This window comes from Macrobrachium rosenbergii, chromosome 22 (genome assembly GCF_040412425.1).
Source record: "Macrobrachium rosenbergii isolate ZJJX-2024 chromosome 22, ASM4041242v1, whole genome shotgun sequence".
NCBI classification, from domain to species: domain Eukaryota; kingdom Metazoa; phylum Arthropoda; class Malacostraca; order Decapoda; family Palaemonidae; genus Macrobrachium; species Macrobrachium rosenbergii.
Genome location: NC_089762.1, coordinates 30600891 through 30613639, shown reverse-complemented (window position 1 = coordinate 30613639; position 12749 = coordinate 30600891). Strand labels below are relative to the sequence as shown.

Sequence of the window (12749 nt, the reverse complement as noted above, 5' to 3'; positions counted from 1 at the left end):
GTGCACAGAAGACGGAAGAGTACGAGAAGAGGTAGAGGTAGGCCAGAGTTAAGTATATCTTAGTTTAACAAGACCACTGAGCTGATTAACAGCTCTCCTAGAGAGGGCTGGTCGGAAGGATTAGACTTATTTTACGTGGTTAAGAACCAATTGGTTACCTAGTAGCGGGACCTACAGCTTATTGTGGAATCCGAACCACATTATAGCGAGAAATGAATTTCTACCACCAGAAATAAATTCCTCTAATTCTTCATTGGCTGGCCGGAGACTCGAACTCGGGCCTAGCAGAGTGCTAGCCGGCAACTCTACCGACTCATCCAACGAGGAACTGAGAGGTAGGACAAACGAGACGTGGTTGAGGACAATTAGGCGGGAACAGGAGATGAGTGTTGGGGAAATCTTGAGTAGTTACCCCATGACAGAAGATGGTGGCGTGAGTTTACCGAGGCCCTATGCATCCCTGTGGGTACCACAGGAAATGGTTGATTGATTGATTGATATGTATATATTTATATGTATGTATATATATAAAGGAAAAAAATAATTTTGACAATATCCTCCTCCCTTTCCTCCCTCCTCCAGCTTCCGTCAATCCCCCTCGCCCCGTTCCTGGGGCCTCGAGTCTTATGCCCCAGGTGTGTCCATCCGTGAAACTACTTATAACAAAGCGTGATAATTATCAAGAGAGTTGTAAGTAGAGTGGGCCAGCTATCAAGGCTGGTGCTCCTCCTCCTCCTCCTCCTCCTCCTCCCAACCCAAGCCGGCCAGTCAGAGGCCTCGGATGCCCATAAGGAATGAGACGGCGCCGCTGCAACAACACCGTTATTATACTCGGTGATGAGTATTGATGAGCATCGTCTTCCCGGGTTATAATAATGTTGCTGCAGGCAGTTTCATCCGCTGGGAAGCGGGGAGGGAAGAAGTAATGCTTTCATTACAGATGTCTCCGTAGATTTATTTTATTGGTACTTTATCTGCGCCAGGATACACTGAGCGCGCTTTTACGAAGGATATTTTTGTGGCTTTTTACATGTACGTCCATTTATAAGCATGTCAAAACTTACAACCACACACACACACACACACACACACTATATATATATATATATATATATATATATATATATATATATATATATATATATATATCTACACAAACATTCAGAAAGTCTTTTTCCATTAAGGCGGTGACTGAAAATGGCAGCAGTAATCCATTTCTCAGAAAGCCAATATGAATCACCAAAGTCGGCTAACCCACTTGTAGATCTTTCGCTGCTTACGTCGAATAGAGGCACAACAGTATTTTCACAAAACACGTGTGAAGTATTCTAGGTCGTTCAGGAATCGAACTCGTGACCTCTCACTGACGAGGCCAACACCGTAACCACTGGACCATCAGTAACCTTCTCGCTCATGTACAGTATATATATATATATATATATATATATATATATATATATATATATATATATATATATATATATATATATACATATATATATATATATATATATATATATATATATATATATATATATATATATATATATGTATATATGTATATGTGTGTGTGTTTGTTTGTTTGTGTATTTGTTTATCTGTTATACTGTTTTGAGACATGTGAATAAATGGACGTACATGTAAAAAGCCACAAAAATATCCTTCGTAAAAGCGCGCTCAGTGTGTCCTGGCGCAGATAAAGTACCAATAAAATAAATCTACGGAGACATCTGTAATGAAAGCATTACTTCTTCTTCCTCCCCGCTTCCCAGCGGATGAAATTGCCTGCAGCAACATTATTATAACCCGGGAAGACGATGCTCATCAATACTCATCACCGAGTATAATAACGGTGTTGTTGCAGCGGCGCCGTCTCATTCCTTATGGGCATCCGAGGCCTCTGACTGGCCGGCTGGGGAGGGGAAACACCGGCCTTGATAGCTGGCCCACTCTACTTACGACTCTCGTGATAATTATCACGCGTTGTTACAAGTAGTTTCACGGAAGGACACACCTGGGGTAAGACGACTCGAGGCCCCAGGAACAGGGCGGGGTGGATTAACGGAAGGCGGAGGAAGGAGGAAAGGAAGGAAGGAGGTTATTGTCAAAATTACTTTTTTTTTTTTCTTTTTAAGTTTTTATTCATGAAATGATTTACAGTAGAGCACAACAAGTCTCCAACTACATACATTTATCTAGAATACTTTGTTTTTTTCTTTTTTTCTTGAAGTTTTTATTCACTGAATGATTTACAATAGACTACAGCAAGTCTCCAGCTACATACATTTATCTGGAATACATTGCTTTTTTCTTTTATTCTTTAAGTTTTTGTTCATTAAATGATTTACAATAGAATACAACAAATCTCCAACTACATACATTTATCTAGAATACACTGCTTTTTTCTTTTTATCAAGTTTTTATTCATTAAATGATTTACAATAGACTATAACAAGTCTCCAACTACATACATTAATCTAGAATACATTGTTTTTTCTTTTTTTCTTAAAGTTTTTATTCATTGAATGATCTAGACTACAACAAGTCTCCAGCTACATACATTTATCTGGAATACATTGCTTTTTTCTTTTTTCTTTAAGTTTTTGTTCATTAAATGATTTACAATAGAATACAACAAATCTCCAACTACATACATTTATCTAGAATACACTGCTTTTTTCTTTAAGTTTTTATTCATTAAATGATTTACAATAGACTACAAATTTCCAACTACATACATTTATCTAGAATGCATTGCTTTTTTCTTTTTTCTTTTAAGTTTTTATTCATTAAATGATTTATAATAGACTACAAATTTCCAACTACATACAGTACATTTATCTAGAATACATTGCTTCAGACTTCCGAAGATTCTTTGTGATGCTTAAAGATTTAGCCTTGTAAAATTGATTTTTTTTCCAGGTGGATGGGTTGGTGTCCGGAAGCCTGGGGTAATAAGCTGCTTTCACATGTTGGTGAGTAAAATTGTCCTTTATGTTTTCTTTACCTTATCATTTGTGCATAAAAAAAGAGTATGCATTTTGATAATTTACATAGGTTTTTATATTTAATTTGTTCATTTAATTTTTCTTTTCCAATAACTGATCTCCTCTGTATTTCCTGTTACCTTCTGTTACTTCATTTAAATGAACACCACATTCTTTGAAAGGTTGAATTTGAAATCAGTGGTCTCTGTGAGTTTGTTCCATATGAATATGTATTGGTAACTTCGTTATAGGAAAGTATCAAATAAAGTGAAATTTGAAAAAACAGAACTGAATAAGGAAAGAGAGTGAAGGAAAGCGTAACTAGGGAGTAACACACTATCAAAACACGGAACCAGTATAATAAGAAAAAAAAGAATGTATTTACGAAAACCCGCAGTGCAAAGACAGAAGTGTCCTTTTATCACAGGGGAAAGAGATTGTTATCTTCAAACAAAAATGGAAAAGCCTTTGCTAGCAATAGTGGAAATTACGCGCAGCGGGATTGGAAAGAAAAGTATTTTTGTAAATATTCATATACCGTGTTCGTCCCCAAATCTCTCGCTTTTTTTCATGCGCACACAAATATTATATATATATATATATATATATATATATATATATATATATATATATATATATTATATATATATATATATATATATATATATATTTATATATATATATATATATATATATATATATATATATATATATATATATATGTATATCTATATATATATGTATGTATAATTATATATATATGTGTGTATATATATATATATATATATATATATATATATAATTATATATATATATATATATATATATATATATATATATATACATACAGCATATATAATTATATATTATATATGCGTGTGTGTACATGCATCTGCCCCCGCCTGGAATTTAATCCAGTCTTCCAATTATATGTTAAAAAATTAGATTACAACAGCACATTCTGTATGAGTGAATTGAGCACAAACTCTTTGTGTATGGCATGAAATTACTAGTTAATACGATGTGTTTAGTAACTTTGCAAGCAGTGTATGCAATGTATTATCATCCTTTTATCTCTCTGAAAAAAATTGTTTTCGTGGCTTTTACCTTGCGCCGTATAGGGTGAATTTATATCTGTATATTTTACTTCCTTGATGTTTTGTGTATTTCTCAGATTTTACGTTCCATTATAATTAACGTAAAGCGAAGAAAATGTTTTCACGCATGTTTGAAAATGACGTTACGTGTATAGAATATAATGAGCTCATTTCGTTTTTCCAACTGAGGGAATCGTTTTTAGAAAAAAAAAATTAAGACTTTAAGCGACGAAGTGTTTTCTAAATTCCAATTAAAGTGCTAAAAATCAGTACGACACAATTGCCTGTATTCTGAACGAAGCGAAAGTAGTCCTCCCAACGAAAAGAGATCGTTATTTGAAATGGGTTGCTTAAAACAGTCAAGTTAAAACATTTCCTTTACGTTTAACTTGATAAAATGATTATATGTTTTGTTAATGTTATTTATTAATAGTTAACAGAGTCGGCCGAAAATGGCACGTACCTGTCGGTTTTTTATAACGTGTGTCTCTTTAGATGCATAGAATTAAGTGTTGAATTAATTCCAGATAACGACTAACATTTCATAACTTACAAATGAAAGTTGTAAGATAACAGCAAACAACTCATAACACTTACCCTCCAACCCCACCATAATAAACAAAAAATAACGTTAGCCCAATTTAAATACCCTTTTTTGGTCACCATTGCCTGCGTTTTGGCCCTCAATACCATCTGCGCATTCATACATGTCACATGTTTTAAACACGTCTTTAAGTCTGATTTTTTAAAAAGGTAAACTTGCCATATCTGAATGAAAAAAAAAAAGTATACCTTAGTTTTACTAGACCACTGAGCTGATTAACAGCTCTCCTAGGGCTGGCCCGAAGGATTAGACTTATTTTACGTGGCTAAGAACCAATTGGTTACTTAGCAACGGGACCTACAGCTTATTGTGGAATCCGAACCACATTATAGCGAGAAATGAATTTCTATCACCAGAAATAAATTCCTCTAACTCTTCATCAGCCGGCCGGGGAATTGAACTCTGGCCCATCGAGTGACAGTCCGCAGCTCTACCGACTCATCCAACGAAGAGTCTATATCTGAATGAATGAGGGTATGATTAGATTGGAGGCAATAAAGCTCATGCATATTATACACTTTTTATTTAAATCATCCACATCTTTAAGGATGATTGTGTAACAAAGCAAAGTTGCCAAATCTGGATGAAATGAGGGTATGGTAAGACTTGAAGCAATAAAACTTGAGCATTATAAACTTGTCATTTTCGGGATTATCCAATTTGGACCCGTCGTTCCAGTAAAAACCACTGTCAAGTTATAATGAAAACCACTGTCAAATTATAATGAAAACCAGCTTCAAATTCTTTTGACCACGGGTAGAACGGTAACTTCCATTCACGCCTAAATTTTAGAATACAATGACCAGTGCTCCCTTCCAAAAGGTCTTGGATAGGCCTTGTTTAATCGGAAGTATTTCTGTTAGGGGAAAAGGGCACGTGAATTTGTTTCCCATTAAAGGCCATCTAAGATATATCTTATAATGAGTAATTAATTAATGTAGTTCTCAATGAAATAATGTGTGACGGATATGTACAAGAGAAAAATAAACTAAAGCGAATACAGTCAAGGCTGAGAGAACTTCACATTTATTTTGCGTGGACAAAATAGAGTACAAGCAAAATTTCAGAAGGCTTTGGGCGCTTCTGCACGTGGAAATCAGTGAAAAAATTATTTTAAATGTTTTATTGTTGTAGGGATAATTTAAAAGTAAGTTAACATAATGCTTAAAATAAAGACTAGCGATGCAGCAGGTTATCGGAGTTAGTAGTAGAGATAATGTTCTTAAGATTATAATTTTTTTTTTTCATGGAAAATATACAAAAGGCATGTAAGGGCATTCAGGCTGTATGTGAGGATAAATCACGAACTGTTTTGTAAATGATCAATTACGGCCTCTGGCGCGCGCGCGCACACACACTTATATATCATATATATATATATATATATATATATATATATATATATATATATATATATATATATATATATATATATATATATATATATATATATATATATATATAGGCTATACATATATATACACTTTTGATCAAATGGTTAAGACACTCACTACACTAGCCAGGGAACCTGGATTCAAATCGGGAACAAGTACTGAGTATATTCTCTAAAAAGTCATTCATGACATAAACATTGACTTCCACACCTGGAAGTTAGTCGGCGTTAGTGGGTTGCTCCCAACGGGGAGATGACCGTGAGACAAACAACCTCATCCTAAAAAAAGTATCGGTTGAGAAACTTAAGATTTTCACCTTTTGGATTCATCCCTTTCATAGAGAGAAGGCTTGTGTGAACAACTTACAAAATGATTATTGCCATTGAAAACATTGGCACTACTTGGAGTTCTATTAAATATGTTCCGGTATAACTTTCTGTCACAGGAATATCGATACATTTGAGCAAATAATTTTTTCCTCTCTTTGAAACAAGCGCGAAAAGCTGCAAAAATATCAGAGGCCACAACAAACGCCTGTGATTTTGCGACACTTTTATTAATGCAATGGATTGTAACGTGTTTTGTTATGAACATTCAGCAAAAATAGTGAAAAAAAAATACGTCCCGTTACATTTAGTATATTACATTGTGACCTACACAGAAAAAATGGTAGATTTGCTGTGAACTGTCATTACGCGAAACAGTCTTCTAATTATGAAATTGCGTTGTAATGTTAAATACCAAAGAGTGAAGAGAGACCTTGGGAACTTGAACAACGTTACTGCAATACTTGTGATGGAAATGCAATTATTGGAATTACTGTGTGTAGGCTAAAATGTTGATACCACAAATCATAATAATGATACCAATTGCATATATATACAGTATGTATGTATATATACAGTATATACATACATATACATATATTTATGTATGTATACACACACATTCACACACATCATAATAATGATGCATATGTATACAGTATGTATATATGTATATATATACAGTATATACATACATATACATACATTTATGTATGTATACACACGCACACATTCACACACACACACACAAACACATACATGGCCCTTAAGATGTGATTGGCACCCCACTCTCTTACCAAGCTGTTGAACCCAAATTGTACCGAAGACTAAAGATGGAGGGACATTCAAATACGAGTAGACAGCTCCGTTGAAAACTCGTTGCACATCTTTTAACCTTGAACATAAATTAGGTACACCTAGTAGTTACATGACTGTATTGGTAGCAACCAGCGTTAAAAAAGGGTGTGATTCCAGCAACGTCATCCCAAAGAGCTTGTTGAGAAGCGGAATGTTAACACCTTTCCCAAAACTTACTCAAACAGATGGTGTCATATTGTTTACTGCATTTGGGTTAGATCAACGTGTTGCTCTAACGAGGCATTTTAGGGCTGCTATCGGAAAACACGTTGCTCTAATGCGTGATTTTACCCGACGTGCTTAACGTGTTGTCAACAAACTGACGACCTTAGACGACTAACCGGAACATATATTTCAAGGCATGGGAATGTTACTAGGGCTGGATGATTCTGTAAAAGCTATTAGCCGAAGGAAATTTTTGGATGTTTATATTGTAATTATGACTGATATAAGCCGAAAGTAAAATAATAAAAAATATATCTCACTATTAGAGTAGTTTTGATGTGCTTGTCTATTGTCTGCTGATGTCTGACGTCATGTTGGTCTTTCATGTTGTGTGTTTTGGGGCTAATATATATATATATAAATAGTATATCGATAATATGTGTTTATATATATATATATATATATATATATATACATATCCATATACATACACAAACATATGTATTATATATATATACAGTATATATAAATATATGTGTGTGCGTGTGTAATATTACTTGCGCGTGCTTATGTATGTATGCATAAATATTTGACGAAACGTAAGGACATTTCTGAATGATGAACTGAGCTACAAAGAATATGTTGGGCAATGGTAAACAAGAAAATTATCTTTTTTATTTTTTAGATAAAAGATATTTTAATTTAGTGTACGTTGAGTGTGAATCTTTATTCATGACTGCACAAGTCAGGTACTTGCAGTCTGGTCTCCTCAGAATGCACATCAACAAGACAGTACTGTGATTCTGTCGCTGACACCTTTAAGCGCGTATTTGATTCCTGGGTTTTGCTGATGATTGACGATTAAAAAATATAACTGGTATTAACAAAGAAGAGAGGACATTTGCTTTAGATTGTGTTGGGGAGAATATTATGTTAACTAAATAAGTGATGGAAAATTCATTCTCGATGAAGAAGTTGTATTTAGGGCCAATTTTCGTTATCTTTCTAATATGCTGAATTATTCAAGAATTTCGCCTAAACAAGAAGAGAAGACAATTTTTGTCATCACTGTTTACTTGATGTGTAAACATCTTGCCCTATAAAACGGCAGTGGGCGTTAGAGATTATGTAGAACTTTACTTGACTTTTTCTCTTATGATATTTGTAGTATTTTCTGTCGAGCCTGTCATGCTATTATTCATTTCGACCTTTATTTTTGTGTTTTTCCACTTGATGTGTAAACATCACGCCATTTGAAACAGCAGTGGACGTTACAGATAATACATATACTTGACCTTTACTCGTATAATAATTGTAGTACTTCTGTCGAATCTGCCACGCTATCATTCATTTCGATCCTTCATTTTAGTATTCTGTAAAAGAAAACTATTGTGCCGTCTTTGTCTGTCCACCCTCAGATCTTAAAAACTGCTGAGGCTAGAGGTCTGAAATTTGGTATGGTGATCATCCACACTCCACTTATCAGGCATACCAAATTGCAACCCTCTAGACTCAATAGTTTTTATTTGATTTAAGTTTAAAGTTAGTCGTGATCGTGCGTGTGGCAGCGCTTTCCGGAGGCTTCTTACCTACCCTAACTCTACCGCATCTGGGGAGCAACTGAAGCGCTGCCGCTACTGGTCGTAGTATAGTTTTATACAGCATTGTACGTTGTACAGAAAACTCGATTGCGCGGAAGAAACTTCGGCGCGTTTTTGCTTTTTTTTTTACTTCCTCGTTTACCAACGACACCAACATTTCCTGAGACTTCGTATTGAAATGCAATCCTAACGAGAGAGAGAAAAAATGTGTAGCTCGAAAACCTTAAGACTCAAGGTATACTTGTAAATGAGATATGCTTTCGATGAGAAAATTAGCCCCGTTGAAATAGTTCAGTAACTTTATTCAACAGCTGCTACCACCAAAGTTAGAATAAAGTAGAGGTCTATACATCATGGAGAGAAAGTGCCTTAGTTTGAAAACGAAGTTACTGTGTCAGTTAATCCGAAAAGTTTTAGTCTTTTGCGACGTTTGAACAATTTTGGTATGGACAAGAGACAGAAAGGGTTTATTGCCTATAGATACAGTTTCCATATTGCAGTATTTCAAGACTATCTCTCTTAGTAGTGGCAAACTACGGCAACTATTGTAATTTTATTGGTTAAAGATTTTACCACTGCTTCACCTGTTATAAGTTTCAGTTTGCTGCAGGAGTTTGCTAAAGATATCGTACTGTATTCAGAGAGTAATAATATATTTTGAAATATATTATGACTGTTTGCAAATATGTTATGACTCGTTGCGTACAGTATGAAAAAGTTATTAAAATAAAAGTGTGACAAACTAAATGAATTAAGAGTAGATTATTTCGTAACATGACATATTTGTTGTGGAAGAGGCCTTTGTAGAAAACTCTAACGTAAAAGATTGACCAGAGATTAACTTCGAAGTACACCAGTAGAAATTATTTAGTGCTACTTTCTTAGTAAAACTAATAATAGTATCGAATTTAAGATACTCTCTATAAACTATTGGGTAAGCGCGTCAACATTTGGAAAATTTTAATCCACAGTATACTGTCAGTATATATATATATATATATATATATATATATATATATATATATATATATATATATATATATACATACATATATATATATATATATATATATATATATATATATATATATATATATATATATATATATATATATATATCATATGTGTGTTCATATATGTATGTATGTATGTATACAGTACATATATATAAACGAATGAAAAGTGGCGAATATAGATAAAAAAAAGTGCGTTGGAGTTTAGCATAATTGGTGAATAACAATACCTTAAGAATTCAACCTTTTTAACGCATTAAAGTGAACACTTACAAATCAACGAATTTATTACTTATGTATTGCACACTTAAGTTTACAACGATCACAGCGAATTACTGAAGAGATATATAAATATTTAAAGATTTAAAAGAAAAATTTGTATTTTTCAGGCGGTACGTCGGTAAGATGCAATGTATCAATGCAAAGTGGATGTATGCAAGCAAATATCCAGTACTTTCATGATTAAGGCTAAATTTTTTTAAAATGCTGATTTTTCTGTAAAAATAAGAATAAATCATGCACTCTTCAATCGCAGTTGTCGAGGAATATTTTCGTAACTCGAGAAAGTGTAGACTACTGTAGAATGAATGCATGAGATTGCCCAAACTTCCTATAGGCCTTATCTTAGACCCTTCTTTAGGGAAGCTGTCTTAAAGCCTGGAAATTTAATTTCTCGTCAGCTGACAGAGCTGAGCGCTGGGAGTAGATGTAAATTTCAAAATAGAACCAGAGAAAAGGGTGCCGGATCTAACAATCGCTGTTGCATAAAAACAGCGATTTGGTTTATATGGGCTTTGTTGCTTTTACTGAGGAGGAAGGTGACTTGTTAGAGGAAATGATCTGAAGGGGAAACGAAGGATTTCCAGGCTTATTGATTTCGTTGTCTACATACTTTTATGCATTATATATATATATATATATATATATATATATATATATATATATATATATATATATATATATATATATATATATATATATATATATATGTGTGTGTGTGTGTGTGTGTGTGTGTGTGTGTGTGTATATATGTGTACTGTATATTTTAATTCATATATGTATATATGTAAACACACACACACACACACACACATATATATATATATATATATATATATATATATATATATTTATATACATGTACATGTACAGTACATATACATATACATACAAACATACATATATGTTTAGATGTTTTCAATACGCAAATCTTCCTATCACCAAAGTAACTGCTTAAAATTGTTAGTAGCATTTTAGGGCCCCCAGGGACCAACTGTCAGGACACTGATGCTCCGAAACGGAAGGTTAGCACAATAAAGTCTTGCATAGTAATAAGAGCGACACTGTTCATTAATGGTTTTCACGCAAAACCCACTGTTACTTTTCTCTATGGAGACTGTTTCAGAGCAGTAATTTAGACTTACCATCTGACCAAGGCATCATCATTCATTGTACTTGCCAGGGGCCAGTGGAGCAGGAGGATGGCCCTAGGCTGGATTGACCAATGGCTATTATCCAACGAAAAGGACGTTGCTTATCGTCCTGAGGGCCAAACCTTAACATTTCCATTTTGCATACTTTATAGGTGGCAAAAAGGGAAGAGATATTCTCCTTTATTATCAAAATGTTTGTTTATTCCGAGTGAAACATTCATCATTGCCTCGTTCCTTTTCACCTAAGCGAAGAAAACTAGTTTGGGGAGATGAAAATTGACATCAAAACTCAGTGAAATTTTGCACAAATTTTTTTTTCACTATATCTCCGTGCTATTTTTCTTTGTTTCGAAAAAAAATGTGCGCCTTATTAAGCTTTTTACTAATTCTCGGTGTTTTTTTTTTTTTCGGAAAAAAAGGTGCGCCTTATCAACGCCACGTGGGCAGCTATGCGTATAATATCTGAGAAGCCTTAAATAAATATGAATCTCACAAATATCAGTTTACGAGTTGAGAGAGAGAGAGAGAGAGAGAGAGAGAGAGAGGGGTTGGGGGTTGGGGTGGGGAGAATATCTGATTCACATATATTGAATGGTTGTACCCCCGGGGAATGAAGATTATTTTGTCGAACATTTCATGTTTAATTGTGATTTTGTGATGACGTAATTGTTTGACGTTGATATGATCCCCCCATCTCTCTCTCTCTCTCTCCTGCCCTATGCCCCTTCCTCTTCCTACCTCTCACCGAGAGAAGGAGAGAGAGAAAGAGGCAGAGAAAGGAAGAAAGAACAAGAGAGAGAGAGAGAGAGAGAGGAAAAGAAGCTAAGGACTGAAAGGGAGGGGTGGGACCTACCTTCCTGCCCTGTGCCCCTTCTCCTCTAGAGTGTGGTATAGCATTGTAAATCCACAAAACCTGATTAGGAAATGCTATACTTGCCACGTACCTACGCATCCTTCATGTGCTGAAGTAGTGCAAAATAAAAATAAGGACACAAAAATATTTTGCTCAACATGTGTAGTATGGATAGACAAGGTCATTAAATCAAGACTTAATGTACAGATTGTGGAGGATGAAGAAGATGAAGAACAGGAAGAAGAGGAAGAAAAGGAAAATAGAAAAGAAGAAAATAAGACTGAAGAGAGAGAAAAGTGTAATGAAAACAAAGAACAGGATAAGAGTATGGATGCAGAGAAACTCATAGATTCTACATATGAGGCAATACAGCAACATACATATGAAGAAATAAATTATGACATGATAAATCAAAATA

General features: G+C 34.3%; 1 long non-coding RNA gene across 1 annotated transcript in view; it reads left to right on the top strand.

The window, feature by feature from the left end:
• LOC136850704 (uncharacterized) overlaps positions 1-12749 on the top strand; it is a 1048955-nt gene that overhangs the window by 372262 nt on the left and 663944 nt on the right. The window contains exon 4 of the long non-coding RNA XR_010856694.1: positions 2923-2975. This is a non-coding gene — a long non-coding RNA (uncharacterized lncRNA). The remainder of the gene's footprint in view (positions 1-2922; positions 2976-12749) is intronic.